The 21,165-nt window shown below is 39.0% G+C and overlaps 1 pseudogene across 1 annotated transcript; it reads left to right on the top strand.

Annotated features, from left to right (window-relative positions):
- The first annotated feature begins 18,426 nt into the window (after positions 1 to 18,426).
- On the top strand, positions 18,427 to 19,271 carry LOC111162126 (annotated as a pseudogene). The gene has a single exon (XR_002641559.1). The product of XR_002641559.1 is annotated as a proteasome subunit alpha type-1 pseudogene (transcript).
- The last annotated feature ends 1,894 nt before the right edge of the window (positions 19,272 to 21,165 follow it).

Raw genomic sequence — 21,165 nt, 5'->3', positions numbered from 1 at the left:
CTTCCCAGAATCTCTCCTGCGATCCAAGATAATGAAGTCTAAAAAAGTACACTTTTTCTACCTAACTCGATTTCACCAAAATGTTCACAAGGAAGATTTAATTACATGAAAATGAACAGCAAAAATGTATAGCTTCACTCCTTTGTTGTGGCTGTCTTTTCATGTAGACTTTTCATTTGCCAGCTTGGTGTCTGATGCCCCTAGAAAGATTTCTTTAAGACCTAAAGCATAAAAGATGCCCTGAATATGAGAACCTGTGAGTTCATTAAACTAACACACATTCTATCAATTGTGAAATGGAATAAGAAACAATAGGGCAAGTTTTAAAATTATTTCTGAAAAAAGCTGACCACCACCAAGAGACATGGCAAAGGATATAAGCAACTGGTGGAGATATAAAAAGGTACAATAACATTTAATATGAGATATATATATCCTTCATCACTTTAAAGGAAAAATTATACTGCTATAGAATATGCATATGAAGCTGATTTGGACAGTGTTCTTAATCATTGTGGTGTCTCAGGTTTATTACCTCGTAGTATTTCCAGTTTAAAGCAAAAAAAAAAAAAAAAAAAAAAGGGTGGGGGATAATATTAACCCTAGCTCTACTGTTTGACAGATAGTGAGTTCTGGAGCCAGACTGCCTGGATATAGGGAGCATGTTACACACAATAGCTAGCTCAGCCACACAATAGCTATGCGACCTTGGCCAAGTTTACTTAACCTCCTCATACTTCCACTTCCTTTTCTGTAAAGCACAGCCAGTGAACATACCTACCTTAGAGGGTCACTGCTAACATTAAATGAGTTGATGCATGTAAAAACACTTGAGTGTCTGGCACAAAGCCCTCACTAGATGTTCTCTATCATAATTTACCAGTTGGAGAAATGGAAATACAAGACATAATCTACATATACATTTAGTTGGATCCTCAAATCAGCCAAAAATTTGTCAAATATATTGCTGGAAATAGGAAAACTTTTAAAAGAACAATAATAAAATGAATGCTTACATTTCCAGGCATTACAATATACAAATACAGTCAATCAATGCAATCAATAAAATAACATAAGACTATTCCAACAATCAATGGCACACTACAGAAATCTTTGAAAACAATCCCAAACACACAAAAATTAACCATCTGACAAAAATTACACTTAAAAATTGAATCTGAAGAAAAGTTAAGCCACGCAATAAATGGTGGTGAGACAAATGGTGAGCAATCAAGAAAAGTTGTCAGAGGGGCACCAGGGTGGCTCAGTAAGTTAAGTGTCCCACTCTTGGTTTTGGCTTAGGTTATGATCTCAGAGTTGTGGTATTGAGCCCCACAGCTGGGTTCCATGCTTATCAGGGAGTCAGCTTGAAGGTTCTCTCCCTCTGCCACTGCCTCCTTGTTTGTACTCGCTCTCTAAAATAAATAAATAAATCTTTAAATATTTAAGAAAATTAGAAAAAAGAAAAGTTGTCAAATATATTTTTTATAATTTATACCAAAATCCAGATGGATTAAACAGTCAAACATAAAAATAAAATAAAAATATAAAAAGATGAAAAACAAGTATAGTTGATAAAGATAAATATTAATCAGACTTTAAGGTGAGAAAGGACTTTATATATTGAAATTAAAAGGAATCAGTTACTAAGAAACAGCTTGATTTGAATATGCAAAAATGTGAAACTTCTGCATATTAGAAAAATCAAAGATTTTTTCATGTAGGGAAAAAAGTTGCATATGATGTTAACAGCCTTAATATATAAAGTTCACTTACAAATCAATAAGAAAATACAGTGCCCACTGAAACAGAAAATGGATAAAGGACATGCGAAATCAATTCCCAAAAGAAGAATCTTAATGGCTAATACATTAAAAAATTTAATTGGACTAATATTGAAAGGAAACAAAGTTTCAAAGTGAGATACTGTATTTCTCTTACAAAATTTGATTAAAAATTACCAAATTTTGATAAATTATAATTCTTATTATCTGTGGGGGTTTGGGGAATAAATATTTTACTGTTTTAAGAATGTATTTTGCTACAACCTTTCTGTGGATTTTAGTGGTAAGTGTTAAAGGTCTTAAAAATGCTTATACCTGGGGCTCCTGGGTGGCTCGGTGGGTTAGGGCCTCTGCCTTCGGCTCAGGTCATGATCTCAGGGTCCTGGGATCGAGCCCCGCATTGGGCTCTCTGCTCCTCGGGGAGCCTGCTTCCTCCTCTCTCTGCCTGCCTCTCTGCCTGCTTGTGATCTCTGTCTGTCGGATAAATAGATAAAATCTTAAAAAAAAAAATGCTTATACCCTTTGAGCAGTAATCCCACTTCTTAAAATTAATCTGAGGGAAATTACCAGGAATGTGACCAAAGGTCACAGAACATCTGTATGCTGTGATATTTGCAGAATATCTTTATCTGCAAAGATATTCATTGAACATTTCTCATAATGAGAAAAATAGAACAAACAAGGGACTGGGTAAATAGATATGGTTTTTCCATATGAAAGAATCATATGCAGTTATTAGAAATCATATTATAGGAGACTACATAATGATATGAAAAACTGCTCACCGTAAATTAAGGGAAAACAATAGCTTATAAAACAATATGATACCAAGATTTTTAATATGAATTTTAAAAAGTCTGGAAGGATACACTTTAAAGTCTTTTTTTTTTTTTTAAAGATTTTATTTATTTATTTGACAGACAGAAATCACAAGTAGGCAGAGAGGCAGGCACAGAGAGAGGGGGAGGCAGGCTCCCTGCCGAGCAGAGAGCCCAATGCGGGGCTCGATCCCAGGACTCTGGGATCATGACTTGAGCCGAAGGGAGAGGCTTTAACCCACTGAGCCACCCAGGCACCCTTACACTTCAAAGTCTTAACAGTTGTTCATTTCTAGCTGATAAAATTGAGTGTTCTTTTATTTGTCCTCTTTTTTTTTTAATATATTTTATTTATTTATTTGACAGAGAGATCACAAGTAGGCGGCGAGGCAGGCAGAGAGAGAGAGAGGAGGAAGCAGGCTCCCCTCAGAGCAGAGAGCCCAACACGGGGCTCGATCCCAGGACCCCGAGACCATGACCCGAATCAAAGGCAGAGGCTTTAACCCACTGAGCCACCCAGGTGCCCCTTATTTGTCCTCTTTATACATTTCTTTATTTTCTATATTTCCTACAGAGAATGTGTACTACTGTCTTAGTTAAAGTGTTAATTGAGATAACTGTATGCTCACATCACTTGTAAGAAATAATACAAGGAAATCCCAAGTACCCTTTATACAGTTCCCCCAATGGTAACATCTCACGAAAAATACAGTATCACAAGCAGAAATATTGACAGTGATGCAATCCACTGATCTTGTACATATTTCTTATTTCATTGTGCTTGTGTATGTGTGTTGGGGGGGTTCTACGCAATGTTATCACATCTGTAGGTTCAAGTATCCACCATTACAGGCAAGTTACAGAGCTGTTCCTTTATAGTAAGAAGCATCCCTCCTGTTGTCTTTTATACCCACACCTCCCTCCCTCTTCTCCCACCCTCCCTCTGGATCCCAACCCTGGAAAACACTGATCTGTTCCCTGTTTCTCAAATTTTTTATTAAATAAGGTAAATACATGTTTCTATTTGTTAAAGAATCTAAACTATGGAATGTTAAATAAATGGAATTGTTAAAAGTTCAAAATGTTAAAGTATATTAAATATTGGAACGTTAAATGTTAACATTTAAACATTAAATAGAATAATACAATAGATAATCTTTTAGGACTGTTTTTTTTTTTTTTTTTTACTCAGCATTACTCAGCAAATTCCTGGAGATTAAACTAAACTGTTGTGTGTACCCATAGTTTCCCTCGCTCTCTCTCTTACTCTCTCTTGTTCTCTCTGTTTTTTTTTTTTTTTTTTTCAGCTGAGTAGTATTTATGGTATGGTTGTGTTACAGTTTGCTTAACAAGTCATCTGTTGAAGGACCTCTGGGCTGTTTCCACTTCAGGGCTATTACGAGGAACATTTGTGATGAACATTTGTCAACTATGAACATTTGTGTACAGGTTTTCGTTTGGACATAAGTTTTCATTTTTCTGGGATAAATGCCCAGAGTGCAAATGCTACATTGTATGGTATTTGTGTTTTTAGTTTTCTGAGAAACTAGCAAACTGTTTTCCAGAATGGCTGTTCCGTTTAACATTGTCACTAGCAACATAAGAGTGATTTAGTTTCTCCAGATTCCTTGCCAGCATTTAATGTTGTCACTTTCCTTTTCACCCTTCTGATTGATGTATGGTGATATCTTATTGTGGTTTTTAATTCAAATTTTCCTGGTAGCTACTAATGGTGAACATCTTTTCATGTGCTAATTTTCCATCTTCAGTGAAATAGCTGTTCATGACTTTGACCATCTTCTTGGATGATTTGGAGTGCTGGGTTTTTTGTTTCTTTCTTTTTTTTTTTTAGTGTTGAGTTTTAATTTTATATATATCCTAGATACCATTCTTTTGTTGGTTATGTGGTTTGCAAATATTTTCTCTCAGTCTGTAGCTTGTCTAGTTACCCTAACCATGCAGTCTTTAACACAGCAAATCAATCTTCTTTCCTGCTTTCTTTTTCTTTCTTTCTTTCTCTCTCTCTCTCTCTCTCTCCCTTCCTTCCTTCCTTCCTTTCTTCCTCCTTCTGGCCCTTCCTTTCCTTCTTGCCTGCCTGCCTATGCTTGTCCAATTGATTTTAAAACCTGTCGAAAGAGGGGCATCTGGGTGCCTCAGTCAGTTAAGTGTCTGACTCCTGATTTCGGCTCAGGTCATGATCTCAGGGTTATGAGATGGAGCCCCATTTTGGGATCCGCACTGGGTGTGGAGCCTGCTTGCGATTCTCTCTCTCCCTCTTCTCTCTCTTTCTCTCTCAAAAAACAAACAAACAAAATAAAGAAAACCTGTCTAAAGAGTATTTGAAACACTAGGTATTTTTGATAGTGCAAATGTAAGATTGCTGGGTTGTATAAAAACCGGTTAATGTCCAAAGGGCCACACTGTAATATTTGGGGTTACACGTTCCACCAGACAGAAATTATTTGCATCTCTACCAGACAAGAATCTGTAAGTTCACCTCCACTCCTACGGTTGTAAATTCCCCAGACAATAGAATGTCAAGCTCAGCACGACAATGCAAGAGCACTGAGTAACCTTTTTTGCTTCTTCCCTAGTTTAATAGTGTGCCAGGAACACAAAATTAAACTAGAGCCAGTGAGAATCTTCAGGTTTGAGTTTTAAGTGATAGACTTCAAAATCAATGCAAACTTCAGGTTCTTGGTATAATGTTTAGTTTGGGACAGACCACCTGTGCTGACCAATCAATGGGACAAATTGCTAGGTATTTTGTTTTCCAAATCTGTTTGAGAAAGACTCAATAGGCTTACCTTACATCTTCTTGGGCAGTGGTTCATAACCAGGGAGTGAGTCTGGAGCTTAACTGATTGTGACACCCAGATGTCTCTCAATTTAAGCATTCATTAACAGTAGAATAGATTTTTAAAAAGGTAAACATATGGTGCAATCAAAGAATACCATGTAATAGTAAATGTATGCAAACTACTATTAGACTCCACAAAAAGCTCATAAACATGACCGTGAATGAAAGAAGCAAGATACATGATATGACTCCATTCATAAAAAGTTTAAAAACAGGGGGCACCTGGGTGACTCAGTGGGTTAAAGCCTCTGCCTTCGGCCCAGGTCATGATCCCAGGGTCCTGGGATCGAGCCCCACGTTGGGCTCTCTGCTCAGCAGGGAGCCTGCTTCCCTTCCTCTCTCTCTGCCTGCCTCTTTGCCTACTTGTGATCTCTGTCTGTCAAATAAATAAATAAAATCTTTAAAAAAAAAAAAGTTTAAAAACAGACAAAATTAAACTATGCCAATAGAGATGCTTACAAAATTGGTATAACTATAAAGTAGAGTAAGGGGGCACTTGGGTGGCTCAGTAGGTTAAGCACCTGCCTTCAGCTCAGGTCATGATCCCAGTGGGATCGAGCCCCTTCTTCTCCCTCTTACTCTGCTGTTCCCCCTGCTCATTCTCTCTTTCTCTCTCTGTTAAATAAAGAAATAAAGTCTTTAAAAAAAAATAAAGTAAGAAATGATGAACTCAGATGTCAAGATGGTAGCCACCTCTGGGGAGGGTAGGGAAGGAGTTTATTTAGAAAGGAGGACACTGGGGTTTCTGGCCTGGAAATATTCCTTCTTGATTAGATGGTGTCTTGCTTCATAATTTTGCTTTAAATAGTAGTACGTTTGTGTTTTACACTGCTTTCTTTGTGTGTGTTGTAGTTTATATTTTGAAAAATAAACAAGAGGAGATCCTAACATAAAGGTCTATGGAGAAATCACCTTTTCTAGAAACAGAAACCACTTTCAGGTCACTGACGTAGGAGTGAAGGGTAGAGAAGTTAGTTGAGACCTTGATTAATGAAACTGAACCACCTTCAGGATTTGGTTGTCTGGGTGTCACAGTCAGCTAAGCTCCTGACTCTTGGTTTCGGCTCAGGTCATGATCTTGGGGTTGTGAGATGGAGCCCCTCGTTGGTCTCTGTGCTCAGGGCGGAGTCTGCTTAAGACTCTCTCTCTCTCTCTCCCTCTGCCCTCCCACCCTGTTCTCACTCACTCTCTCACTCTCAAATGAAGAAATAAATGAGTAAACAAATAAATAAAAAATAATTTAAAAAATGAACACTTAAATTCTGTTCAGTTTTTGGTAAATAGAATTGTGCAACTGCAGACATTCTTGTATGTATTTTACTGCCAATGTGCCAATAGATTTACCAGAGTAAATACCTAGGAGGGGAATTTCTGGGTCATAGTGTGTGGATCCCTCTGACTTTACTAGATAAAGCCAAAGATGTTTGCTAGTTCCCTCTCGCCAGCAGTCCCCATTGCTCCACGTGAGCAGATGTGTTTTTAGAGTTCTGGTAATTTCATACAGTGAGGCCTTTTTCCTTTGGTCCTGCGAATTCGTGCACTCTAAAGTAGGCAGGTTACCTAAAGCCCAGATTGAGTCTAATTCCAAAAGACAAGAGGTATCAAAGTCATCTTCACTGAGAAGGTGGCTGTACTGCTGTAATATCACTGAAACTTTGCCGAAGAAAGGATATTATTTTGACCACAAGATGCTTTTGTGAAGTATAACAATATTTGTGGCATTGCACGACATCAGCACAAAACAAGAACAAGATATTAATTGACAGTTCTGCCACTCAATAAATCACACTGTTTTTCTGTTTCCTTCCAGACCCGGCTCAATATACTACTTCAATTTTTTATATAACAGTAGTCACCACATGGATATGTTTTGTCTTTTGCTCATCCCCTAAACAAGATAGCATGAGCATTTTTTTCCTACCTTGGTACATAGCTTCCTAATAATTACGTTATTCACTGTGCAATTTTCTGCCAATAGTTGCAGGTGTAGGGGAGATAGCTGGGGTTTTAGTGCACCCCCAGCCCCATTCTTCATTCCCTACAAGCAACCCCAAACAAATATTCTAAGGAAAAAAACATGTACTCTGTCTAAATGCAGCTTTGAGCCCCCTGTCCTGACTCCAACAAAATTGTGTCCTAAACCCTTACCATATGGAAATGCTGGAGTTTTTCTGACTGTCAAGAGCATACCATTACTGACTTCATTGCTCCCCTGGTGGAGAGCCTTCGGATTGTTTCTAATGCCTTGAAATTTTAAATCGTGCCATTCACATAGCCATTTTCCTTCCTTAAGATTATTTTCTTAGCATAAATTCTCAGAAGAGGGTTAATGAGGGGTACCTGGGTGGTTTAGTTGGTTAAGCATCCAAACCCTGATTTTGGCTCAGGTCGTGATCATTGCACTCTTGGGATTGAGCCCCACGTTGGGCTCACACTCAGCAGGGTGTATGCTTGAGGATTCTCTCTCTCTCCCCCTCTGCCCCTCCCCCAACTTGTGTGCACTCTCTCTCTCTCAAATAAATAAATAAATCTTAAAAAAAAGAAGAGAGTTAACGAGTCAGAGATGAATGTTTTTTCTGGATCTTGATATATAACACTAAAATACTTTACAAAAGTGATGTTTCAGTTCATATTTGCACTAAGGATGTAGGAATGTACACACTATTCTGTAATGTCTAGACTACATTAATCAGGATTCTTAGTCTCAAACTAAGGGATTTATGGGTGCAGAGAGTAAGTCTTGGAAGCTCCACAGCTGTGAAGGATACCCACACCACACTATACAGGGATGTTCCAGAGAAGATTGTGTTGTTGTCTTCAGGACATAGCACCGCAGCTCATCCACTGAGTCTTGGCCGTGGCTGATGCCAGAAACTCTGCTGCCCTCAAAGTTGGACCCCTCTGCTATTATCACCATCATGAAATGAATTCTGTGTATCATCTGCTTCCTCCTATTTCCCTCTTCCATATCAGATTTTTTTTTTTTAAGATTTTATTTATTTATTTGACAGAGAGAGCACACAAATAGGGGGAGCAGCAGGCAGAGGGAGAGGGAGAAGCAGGCTCCCCTCCAAGCAGGGAGATGGATGTGGGACTTGATCCCAGGACCTGGGATCATGACCTAAGCCAAAGGCAGATGCTTAATGACTGAGCCACCAAGGTGCCCCCCATATCAGACTCTTAATTGGCTATATTTGTAGGTTACATGTCAACATCCCTGTTGCAAAAGAACTGGGAAAATGAGTTTTGTATTTTTCCTTCAAAGACATGATTCATAATTTGACAACTTCCCCAAATATAAGAAATTTGTTCAGAAGATACTGGTGGCCACCAACATGAGCTATGTCTGCCTCACCTTCCATAGCTGTGAACCATAGCTGATTAAATTGCTTTTGCTAATTAGTTATAAAATAGGTTATTTTAGGGGCACCTGGGTGGCTCAGTGGGTTAAGCCTCTGCCTTTGGCTCAGGTCATGATCTCAGGGTCCTGGGATCAAGCCCCACTTTGGGCTCTCTGCTCAGCAGGGAGCCTGCTTCCCCCTCTTTCTCTCTACCTGCCTCTCTGCCTACTTATGATCTCTCTCTATCAAATAAATAAATAAATAAAATCTTTAAAAAAAAGAGTTCTTTTTACTACTTGAATTTCCTTTCAAGTTTCTGTGTACCAATTTTATATTCACTCGCAGAAACTATCAGTGCAACTTCTTCATCTATCAGAAATATTAGAAATATTTCTATCAGAAATATCTGTGAATATATTTATTAATGTATTTCTCATAGCTGTGTAGAAACTTTGTTATACTGTAGAGATTAAACTTAGTTGTCAACATTTTCATCTTTCAACATCTCAGTGTCATAATAATTTCTATGCTGGGTGAAGGTCAGGTAGGCTCAATCTGTCTGGTCTTTGTGGCCCATCATTGCTACGATACCATTTATTCTAGGAGGTGCCTGGTCTCTTGACCTATGCGCATCGAATTCCAAGTAACTCAAAAAAGGGAAGAAAAAGTGAATCTGAAACACCTATATTTGTTTTGTGCCTTTGTACATGTCACGATTTCTAGTTACTTTAGGAAGCATGAGAACATTATGACTATAAGTGGCTGAGATCCTCGTGTCTCAGGCGATATTTCTTTAACCAGAAAGCTAGACATGACCTTGACATTTTCCTCCTGTCTTCATCATGGATTGATGAAATGGTCAAGGGAAATATTTATTCTTTATGTCCAATCTTTCATCCAAAGGGTAGTTAGTTTACAAACATTGACCTCAACCTGAACCAAAGCCCTAATTCTGCACTCCAGAAATGGCCATTTTACATATGAGGGATAAACAGCTAAGGTATTTTTATTAAGGTTATAAATGCTTTACCATTAGAGTCATAAATTGGGTATTTCTCAGTTTGATCCCCTTATTGTTATTATCTCACATGCCCGTTATACAGAATTACACAATCACCAAGTCATATTTTCAAAAGCCAAGGCATGAGGAGGTATTCTTTGGGGCAGAAGGCCATGCCCTCTTCTCCACCAATAAAAGTACAAAATATAAAACTTACCTCATAGACCAATGGGGCAAATGCCTAAATCCTTCTGGATCAATCTGCCCATGTTTTCTGATGCACAGGGCTTTGGCCTTGCTAATGCTGCCTGTGATTATAAATGTCTGGGAAGCTCTTTGATGGATGAATGGTACTTTCCACCACTTGGTGAATTGTGTGCTCCCATGCATAATAAAAATAAATACAACCAACGTGATTGCATTTCAGAGAAGGGGTAGTAGAGCAGGGAGCAACCAATCAAAAGTATCTAAAGTACCAAATTATGCCCTTGAGGAGTCATCTTGCATGTCCTTGCTTCTGTTTCCATGGTAGTAAGGATTGCTTGGGATATTCAAAGGCAATTTAAATGCATTTAGGCCACAGTTTACAAGGGGATAATCTTAGGAAAATCAGAAGCAAGTAAACATTAACAGCTAGTAAGAGAAGCAGTATTAAAAACCATTTTCCATCTTGCTTGCTTTTTTATTTAGTAAAAAATAAAAAGTTTTGGACATCTGGAAATTATGTCTGCTGCTAACTTGGGCTTGGGATGACTCATTTCGAGAAAGTGCCACAATTTCCATATGTTAGAACACAGAAATTTGAGGCTGCTTGTTTTTTTTAAATTTAATTTTTAGACTCAAATGTATGAATCTGCATTATTCTCCCTGGGGCCAGCCTCAGGAGTGTGCAGACCGGGGACAGACAGATTCGCCCACCCAACCCCCCCACCCCGTTCCCCAATCTGAAAATACAACTCCTCACCTACCCGTCAGCATCGCATATTCATTTCTTCAAGCTCTGGTGACTTTTCAGCCTTCCAGAGTTTCCAGAGGGAACTCAAAGGCCCCTTGGAGAAGCTTGCTGAACATCACCAGTTGTGATCTGCTAACACCCTGGTAGGAACTTGAAAAGAGGGCTCAAGATGAACATAAAAGAAAGAGGTGCAGGTAGGAAACACAAATGCCTGTTTCATAATTTTCCCCTAGGGCACTGCTTGGTTTCCCAAAGGGGATGAAAGCCTCAGGAGGCTTTGTTCACTTTCTCATTTTGTTTAAGCAATACCCGTGTAGCCCTTGCTAAGATCTTAGACACCATTCTGGGTATTTTATAAATCTAGCTCATTTGTTCCTCATGACTACCATAAAAAGTAGGCACTTTTGATTATTTCCAGGAGAAAGAGGAGGAAACAGGCACACAGCTTGAGGTAAGAGTCCCAAGGGTCCCCAAGAGCCCGTAAGTGGAGAGCTGAAAATCCGGATCCAGGTCTAGACATGGCTCCAGGGTCCCGCTCTGAACCATTCCACACCACTCCATATACAAACCACCTCGTTTTTTTCAACTCTCTTGGAAAGCTTTGGCATTAGGGGATGTAGATAAGGAAAGAGGTCCATTTAATGGAACAGCTCGCTCCCAGAATTCAGCTTTCAGGTGGAGAATGTATAATGTTGACTCATCTGCTTTGCGTAACATTTAGAGAGCTATAGCAACTCCTGCCTCTGTATTCATCTTTGAATGGAGATTTTGATGTTGATTAGGTAAGAGTTCTAATTTTCATATAAAAGAGAGGTTGAACTCCCCCAGGAGGCGATCTGGCTTCAGCTTGATAGCCTGTGAAGGAAACCATTTTTTGTTCATTTGAAAGCAGAGAATAGTGGGATGGGAGAAAAAAAATGGGGATTCGAACTATTTTGTGGAATCTGAGACTTCTCTTAGCATCAGGGGAATTGTCTTGGTCTGTGTTGTGAAGGTGGCATGACCCCTTCTCTATAAGAGATGGGAGTTATTCACTATTTCCAAGCGTACAATTGCTTCATTATGTCCACACCCACATTTTTCTGTTTACAGCCAAAGAAAAGGTCCATTGTTGATGCCAAATCACTACCTGAAACAAGCATATCATAATTCACCTAAAATACCTTGGACTGTTCTGGGGAATGGTATATTTTATTTGACTCCGGAAAGCAATTTTCAATCATCCTTTACTTAGCAAAATACTGTTAAATCTTTCTAGGTATTAAAATGACGTTGATATTTAAACATGTTAAATCTTTGAAGGAATTACAAATAATCCTCCACAACCCTCAAAATCTGTGATTTTTTAACTTTTTAAAATGTTACGAGTATTTGCATATTAGTAGCTTATCCACAGAAACCTGGGTTTCTGGCCTTTGAAAGCTACAGGGGACTGAAGTGGTTGTAAGCCATTGTTCAGAGACCATTGCATTCCAACATCTAAAAGGAGAGTGATTTTGGTCCCCCAGGGGATGTTTCTTTGGCAATAAGGACAGAACTGGTGGTGGGATGTTTTTACAGGCATTTAGTGAGTTGTGGGTAGAGATCCTACAGTGTGCCAGACAGTTCCCTACAACAAAGAATATCGAGACCACATTGTCAATCATGCTGAGATGGAAAAACCCTGCAATGGAGATTTTCCAAAACTTATATGTAGGACTTTTTACAAAGACCCCTCTGTTTTATGTTGCTTGCCTTATAAGCCCCTTGTATATGCAGCTAGTCAGTCTATCTTGGAATTTACCAGATTGTGATGGGTGCCCAGGACCATCAGGAACTCCATGGTCACAGAGGGTCAGAGAAGCACTGTGTCAAGGCTTAAGCTTCCAAACCACACTAAAAACAATTTTGCAAGCTTGCCCAAGAGCCTAACTTTCATGTATAGCTTAGAAAAGATATTTGCAAAGTTCTAGTCTTGGAATGAACTCTTGGAATGCATCTGCTTGAAAACTGGGTAATGCCCTGATCGCATTCCTCAGTTCACATCACTGGGATAACGGTTCTGTCTGTGTTGTTCAACCTCATGCTCTCTAGCTCCTGGGAGTATTAGAGAAGAAGTCACTGAGAGTAGGATGTTCTGTTGGCAGAGTACAAAGTATGAGGGAGTGGTGCTACAATGATGGACTTTGGGTCCAAATGTCATCACCTTTGTGGTCTTCTTGGCTCTAATTCTCTATATATTCATCTGAAGATACCAACTTGCAGAGATTTGTCTGAATGACATGAAGTCATTTATCCAAATCATGTGTTCCAGGGTCTGAGCACATGGTAGATGTTCAGTTAATGCTAATTCTTTTCTCCCTACTTACTTTTCCTAGGGAGAACTCCTCTCTTCCTTTCCTAGCTCATCAAAATGAAATAACCACCCATTTCACATGGAGCCTTGTGTCCTCCCCTCTGGGTAGACACAGACCTCAGGCGGTGACCACAGGCCTTGAGGAGCTGAGAGTATCTTTACGCAACAGAGACTCACTCTGGCATGCCGTGCTTGGCTAATGGAGTGTGGTCTGGTTTTCAGCATTCCCCCCGCCCCACCCTTGCCCTTCACCTGGCACACTGTGCAGGGTACAACTTAAACTATTGTATACTTTCTCCATTTTAGAACTGCTCTGACTGTAAAGAGCACACATTTTCCTTTGCCCCTGATTCTGTGAGCAAACACAGCTGAGTCAAGGTCATAGTGTGGGCTTCCAGAGGCAGAACTGTCTTATCTCTGTGTTTGACATGTATGAGGCAGGTGGCTTCTCAGCTAGTTTTTGCCTAACCACCAGGGTCTAGAAATCTAAACTTGAAGGGAAGCAATAGGAAGCCTGATTTTGGCTCACAGGGCCACATGGCATTCTCTGACTCCTAACTCTATTACTCTGTAGAAGAAAGAGGTAAGATTAGCATTTCAGAAATTCCACCAATAATATTATTAATCCATGAATCCATGTTGACATTTACTACACAGATGTTTTTCAGCATGTTCATATGATAGGTGCAGTGCTAGATCTTGGGGGTATAAGTTTGAAACAGACACAGTCTCTGCTCTGAAAGTACCCATAGCCTAGTGGGGAAGAGAAACAAGTCACAACAAGAGGTGTAACTAATTCTTCAATAAAGGTATATATGGGGTTCTTTGGAAACATGGGACCTGATCAAGAACTTAACTCAGCCTGAGAGGAGCAGAAGAATCCAGGCTCTTCTCAGGAGAAGTGACATCTGAACTAAGGCTTGAAGGCAGAGAAGGAGTCTTTTAAGTACACGAGGAGGTGAGCAGGAGAAGGGCATCTAGGATGATGTTCAAATGTCTGGCTTGGACGGTGAAGTGAATAATGGTGGGCCATAAGAGGGAAAAGAGTTGTATACATGTTGCCTGGAAATAATGGCCTGTGTTTCACCTGAAGGTCGTCCAGTAACTGGGTGGATATGGGAGTTTGGAAGGAAGAAAAGCAGAGAAAAGCATGTTTTTATTGAAAATCTAATATATGCCAGATACTGTGTTAAGTGATTTACATGCTTTATTTCACCCATTTTTGTCAAGCTCTGTGAGTTATGTATTACTGTCTCTACCTTACAGACAAGGAAAGCAAGGCCTTTTCAAACCCACACAATGACAGAGCTGCAACTTGAATCCAGGCTGTCTAGACCAAAGCCTGTGTTCTTTCCAGGATCTCTGGGAGAGATGATGGGGGTGGGGGTTGGGAGTCTCTAACCTAGAAATGATGGCTCATTCTGCATCTGCATTTGTCTTATTAGGATCACATTCAGGTGTTTTTCTCATGGTGATTTATGGCATATAGTTTAATTTACACCAGGTATTCCTCTTTTTCCTTTTTCTTGCCTTTTTATTTTGTTTGTAAGTGCTACTCAAGTAGTATTTTTTTTTTTTTTAAACTAAGTGAAGTCCAATGCTGGGCTTGAACTCATGACCCTGAGTTCAAGAGCTAAGCTGAGATCAAGAGTCAGATGCTTAACCAGCTAAGCCACCCAGGGACCCCAAGTCATAATATCTTTTAATGACTGTTTATTTTTTCTTATCTTATGAGTCAAAATTTGGGGTAGATTTCAGTCGGTCTAAATGCTACTGCTATGTTAGGTATAATAGTTTGTTGGCTGACTTCCAACCAACCACAGTTTAATCTCCTTTGACAGGAACATAACATTTTCATAGCAGGAGAACTGATCATTACAGCTGACTAAACTCAGCTTACATTTTGTCTCAAGAAGATAAAAAGTTTATCCCAGGAGCTAGAATTAGCATACACATTAGAGGAACTGCAGCTGGTGATGTCACAAAGCATTTACTTGAGTTTATTTTTGAGGTTGCCAAAGTAGGAAACCAGTCCCCATTTACTCCGATGAGAATTTATTTTCTCTCTCTCCCCTCTACTTTTTTGTCTCTCTGACACTTTTCTTTCTTTGTTGTTAACATACTTGAGTTTGGTTTTTAAACTTATAATCCTTGAAATTGGAATATGAAGCCTTTTTTTGAGGAACTTTTTATCTGACCATATTATTAGGCATGGAGGAATATCCAGACTGTTTGGATGTCTTAGTTTCCACTCGCTTCTCATTGACATTAAGAGAAAGTATCAAAAATCCTATTTAAATCCTCTTGTGCCCAAGGTGTTTATTGAGCAACAAACACAGATCATCCAGTAGAGGGCAGTGCTGACTTATTCATGGATGCCTTCAATACAAGATGCAAAATTTAGTACAAAATAAAAGCCTTAATTTTTTTTTTAAATTGGAATATAGTTAAGACACAATGTTATATTGATTCCAATTGTACAACATAGTGATTGGGTCAATCTATCCCTTTTGCTGTGCTCACCACAAGTATAGCTGCCCTCTGTCACCATATGTTGTCATTACAGTATCATTGACTATATTTCCTAACTTTTGCCTTTTATCTCGTGAATTATCTCCATAACTGGAAGTCTGTCCCCCCCGACTCCCCTTCACCTATTTTGTCCATCCTCTGACACCCCACCTCATCTCCCCACCCCCACCACTGGCAACCATCAGCTCCTTCTCTGTATTTACGTGTCTGTTTCTGCTTTTTGTTCTTTATTTATTATTCTTTTAAAGAAAGCCTCTGACAGACAATAGGTAGTTTTACCTAAAATGCTTTGAATTCAGCAGAAGTGCCTTTGTTACAAAGAAGCGTGGCCATCAGCTTTGCTGTCTGAACATCCAAGTTCCTGTGCTGCCTCAGCCCAGGTACTGATGAAAAGGTATCTTTCTGAGTGCTGAGCCCAAACTAAGGTGGTATAGACACTCTGTCCCACTCTTCCAGGCCCAGGGCCCATCAGTGTTCCTTTACAGACTTTGGCATGAGGCTTGTCCTGGGGAAGATGATTCAGAGTGTCAGCGGTGCCTGCTGTCCCTAACTGGTCCTCAGGCTGGTCTGTGGCTCCTTTGAAGAGAAGGGTTTGAAGCTGGTAGGATCTGGTGGAGTTAAACAAGCCTTTGTGAGGCCAAGCAAAGAGACCAATAAATACATAAGGCACGGGGGAAGGACAAGACGACTCTTTCTTCCCTTCTTCAGGAAACCAGTGACTACCCTACAGAATGGAAACCTTGGAGAAAGAAGCCTTGACACCAGACTTGATGTTCTTGCAATCGTGGGTGGAAGCAATGAGGTTTCCACAACTGATTCTGTAGGAGTCAGTCATGGACGAGTGGGAGTAGAGGCAAAAGATTAGGAGAAATAGTTGAGGTTGTTGCTGACATTCTGCTTTGTAAGTTCACATAAATTTCCTCTTTGGGGATACTCGACTGTAGATGAGAGACATCAATTTTTTTATAAGTACATCATCATATTTTTAAAATTGAGATAAAATTGACATATTAGTTTCAAGTGCCCAACATAATGATTAGATATTTGTGTATAATGCAAAATGATCACTGCAGTAAGCCTAGTTAACGTCCGTCACCACATAAGGTTACAACTTCTTTTTTATGATAAGAACTTTAAAGATCTACTCTCTTACCAACTTTCAAATACACAATACAGTATTATTAACTCTAGTCAGTATGCTATACATTACAACTTCATGATATTTACCATATAACTGGAAGTGTGTACCTTTTGACTCTGGCATCACCAATCTCTTCTCTATATCTATTAATCTGCTTTTATTTTTTAAGGTCCCACATATAAGTAAGATCACATGGTATTTGTCTTTCTCTGTCTTATTTTACTTAATATAATGCCCTCAAGTTCCAGCCATGTTGTCACAAATGGCAAGATTTCATTCTTCTTAGGGCCAAATAATATTCCATTGTATGTGTATACCACATTTTTTTGATCCGTTCGTCCATCAGTGGACACTTAGGTGACCTCCTAGTCTTGGCTATTATGAAAAATGCTGCAGTGAACATGGGAATGCATGTATCTTTTCAAGTTAGTGTTTTCGTTTCCTTTGGATAAATACTCAGAAGTGGAATTGTTGGATCACACGGTAGTTCTTTTTTTTTTTTTTAGGAATCTCCGTACTGTCTTCTATATTGACTACACTGATTTATATACAACCAACATTTCCCTTTCTCTACATCATCATTAACACTTGTTATTTTTTGCCTTATTGATACTGGCCATTCTAATAGGTGTGAAGTGATAGCTCACTGTAGTTTGATTTGTATTTCCTTGATGATTAATGATGTTGTGTACTTTTTCATGTACCTGTTGACCATCTCTAAGTCTTTGTAAATGTCTATTCAGATCCTCTGCCCATTTTTATTTTTTTTTTATTTTTTATTTTTTAAAGATTTTATTTATTTATTTGAAAGAGAGGCAGTGAGAGAGAGCATGAGCGAGGAGAAGATCAGAGGGAGAAGCAGACTCCCCGTGGAGCTGGGAGCCAGATGTGGGACTCGATCCCGGGACTCCAGGATCATGACCTAAGCCGAAAGCAGTCGTCCAACCAACTGAGCCACCCAGGCATCCCCCTCTGCCCATTTTTTAAAAAATTTTTATTTTTTTATAAACATATAATGTATTATTAGCTCCAGGGATACAGGTCTGTGAATCGCCAGGTCTACACACTTCACAGCACCCACCATAGCACATACCCCCTACCCAATGTCCATAACCCTGCCACCCTCTCCCCACCCCCTCCCCCCAGCAACCCTGTTTGTTTTGTGAGATTAAGAGTCTCTTATGCTTTGTCTCCCTCCCGATCCCATCTTGTTTCATTTATTCTTTTCCTACCCCCCAAACGCCTCATGTTGCATCTCCACTTCCTCATATCAGGGAGATCATATGATAGTTGTCTTTCTCCGACTGACTTATTTCGCTAAGCATAATACCCTCTAGCTCCATCCACATTGTTGCAAATTCCTCTGCCCATTTTTAATTGGATTGTTTTGTTTTGTTGCTACTGAGTTGCATGAGTTCTTTATATATTTTAGATATTGTCCCTTTTTCAGATAACATGATTGGCAAATGTTTTTTCCCATTCAGTATGTTGCCTTTAATTTGTTAGTGGTTTTCTTTGCTAGGCAAAATAATTTTAGTTTGATATAATCTCATTTGTTTATTTCTGCTTCCCCTTTTCTCTCTGTCTGCCTCTCTGCCTACTGTGATTTCTCACTGTCAAATAAATAAATAAAATCTTAAAAAATAAAAAGAAGGGCAACCTTCCTGATTCCGCACCTCTGCAGGAGGCCGCAGCCAGATCCGCGCCAGAACCATGTTTCGCAACCAGTATGACAATGATGTCACTGTTTGGAGCCCTCAGGGCAGGATTCATCAAATTGAGTGTGCAATGGAAGCTGTCAAGCAAGGTTCAGCCACGGTTGGTCTGAAATCAAAAACCCATGCAGTGTTGGTTGCACTAAAGAGAGCACAGTCAGAGCTTGCAGCTCATCAGAAAAAAATTCTCCATGTTGACAACCATATTGGTATCTCAATTGCGGGACTTACTGCTGATGCTAGACTGTTATGTAATTTTATGCACCAGGAGTGTTTGGATTCCAGATTTGTATTTGACAGACCTCTTCCTGTGTCTCGTCTTGTATCTCTAATTGGAAGCAAGACCCAGATACTAACCCAGTGATATGGCCGGAGACCATACGGTGTTGGACTGCTTATTGCTGGTTATGATGATATGGGCCCTCACATTTTCCAAACCTGTCCGTCTGCCAACTATTTTGACTGTAGAGCCATGTCCATTGGAGCCCGTTCTCAATCAGCTCGTACTTACTTGGAGAGACATATGTCTGGATTTATGGAGTGCAATTTAAATGAACTGGTGAAACATGGTCTGCGTGCCTTACGAGAGACGCTTCCAGCAGAACAGGACCTAACTACAAAGAATGTTTCCATTGGAATTGTTGGTAAAGACTTGGAGTTCATGATTTATGATGACGATGATGTATCTCCATTCCTGGAAGGTCTTGAAGAAAGACTGCAGAGAAAGGCACAGCCTGCTCAACCTGCTGATGAACCTGCAGAATAGGCTGATGAACCGATGGAACATTAAGTTACAAGCCAGTCTATGTGTGTATTCTCAAATCTGTAAGAATTCAGGAACATGTACTGATGACAGTAATCTATACTTTGAACCAAAAGATGCAGGGTGGTCTTATGGTATGTTTTAGGAATCAGTCCAGATGTGTTTTTCCTAAGCAACTTGTCTGAAACCATATAAGTATGATTTTTGTTTGAGAGGGTCTATATAATCATTTTCTAGTAAGTATAGTTATCTGTACTAATGTTTTTATATGAAGAACATAGTGTCTTTGTGTTTTTAAAGACAACTGTGAAATAAAATTGTTTCACCTGAAAAAAAAATAAAAAGGAAAAAAAAGAAACTATAGGCCAATATTTTTTTATGAATACTGAAGCAAAAATCCTTAAATATTAGCAAACCAAATCCAATAGCATATTATGAGGATTAAAGCCCATCATCAACTGAGGTTTATCACAAGAATTGCAAGGGTGATTCTACGTAACAAAACAAATCAATGTAACACACTGCATTAATAAAACGAAAGGAAAAGAAAACATGGTCATCTCAATTGATGCAGAAAAAAAAAATTGAAAACACTCAGAAAACTAGGATAAAAAGAAACTTCCTCAACAGGATAAAAGACATTTATGAAAAATCTGCAGCTAAGATCATAATCAATGCTGAAATACTGAAAGCTTTCCCTCTAACATTAGGATCAAGACACGAAAGACTGCTTTCACAGCTCCTATTTTTGAACTGGAATTGCTGACCAGAGCAGTTGAACAAGAAAAAAACCAGCCAAACAAACAAGAGTCAATCAAATTGGAAAGGAAGAAGTAAAACTTTCTCTATTCACAGATGATATGATCCTATTTCCCAAGAATCCACATAAATACTATTAGTGTTAATAAATTCAACAAAATTTTGGGATACAAGATCAACATGCAAAAATCAGTGTGTTTCTACATACCGGCAATGGATAATACACAAAGGATATTAAGAAACAATTCAACTTGCAATAGCTTCAAAAAGAATACAATAACTAGGAATATATTTATCCAAATAGGTAAAAAACAGAAAACTACAAAACATTGCTGAAAGAAATTAAAAACAACAAAATCCCATGTTTATGGACTAAATCTTAATATTGTCAGGGCACCTGGGTGGCTCAGTGGGTTAAAGCCTCTGCCTTCAGCTCGGGTCATGATCCCAGGGTCCGGGATCGAGTCTGGCATCCCCCTCTCTCTGTCTCTGCCTGCCTCTCTGCCTACTTGTGATCTCTCTCTGTCAAATAAATAAATAAAATCTTAAAAAAAAATTAAAAAAAAATCTTAATATTGTCAAGATGACAATACTACCCAGCACAATCTGACATTTAATGAATTCCCCATCAGTCTTCAAATGGCCTGTTTTACAGAAATGGAAAACGGATCCTTAAATTTATATAGAGTTGTGAGTTGCCTGGAATAACTAAAAGAGTCAAAAAGAACACAATTCATGTGTAGCTTGTAGTAGATTAGGAACAGAAGGCTAAAAAAGATACGGCTGTTGGAGCTGGTCACAAAGAAGTGCACTAAACAAATACCACTTAGATGTTTGCTATACTGCAATAGATGACAGGCATTGGAGTGACAGCAGCTTCTGTCCCCAAAGGATCTGTGTCAGGGGTTGGCAAACAACAACTTGGGGGGCAGATCCAACTCTTTTTTCTTTCCAATGAGGTGAAATTCACAATCTAAAAAAAATTAATAAACTATTTTTTCAGAACAGTTTTAGGCTCACAACAAAATTGAACAGAATATATAGAGAGTTCCCATATACCCTTTATCCCTATACATGCACAATATTCCCCATCAACACCTTGCACTGGAGGCTACATTTGTTATATATATATATATATGTTATATACATATAACTGATATAT

The sequence above is a fragment of the Enhydra lutris genome, unplaced genomic scaffold (genome assembly GCF_002288905.1).
Source record: "Enhydra lutris kenyoni isolate GAN:26980312 unplaced genomic scaffold, ASM228890v2 scaffoldscaffold4, whole genome shotgun sequence".
NCBI lineage: Eukaryota > Metazoa > Chordata > Mammalia > Carnivora > Mustelidae > Enhydra > Enhydra lutris.
Note: the sequence above shows the minus strand (reverse complement) of the source record. Positions and strands in the feature narration are given on the sequence as shown.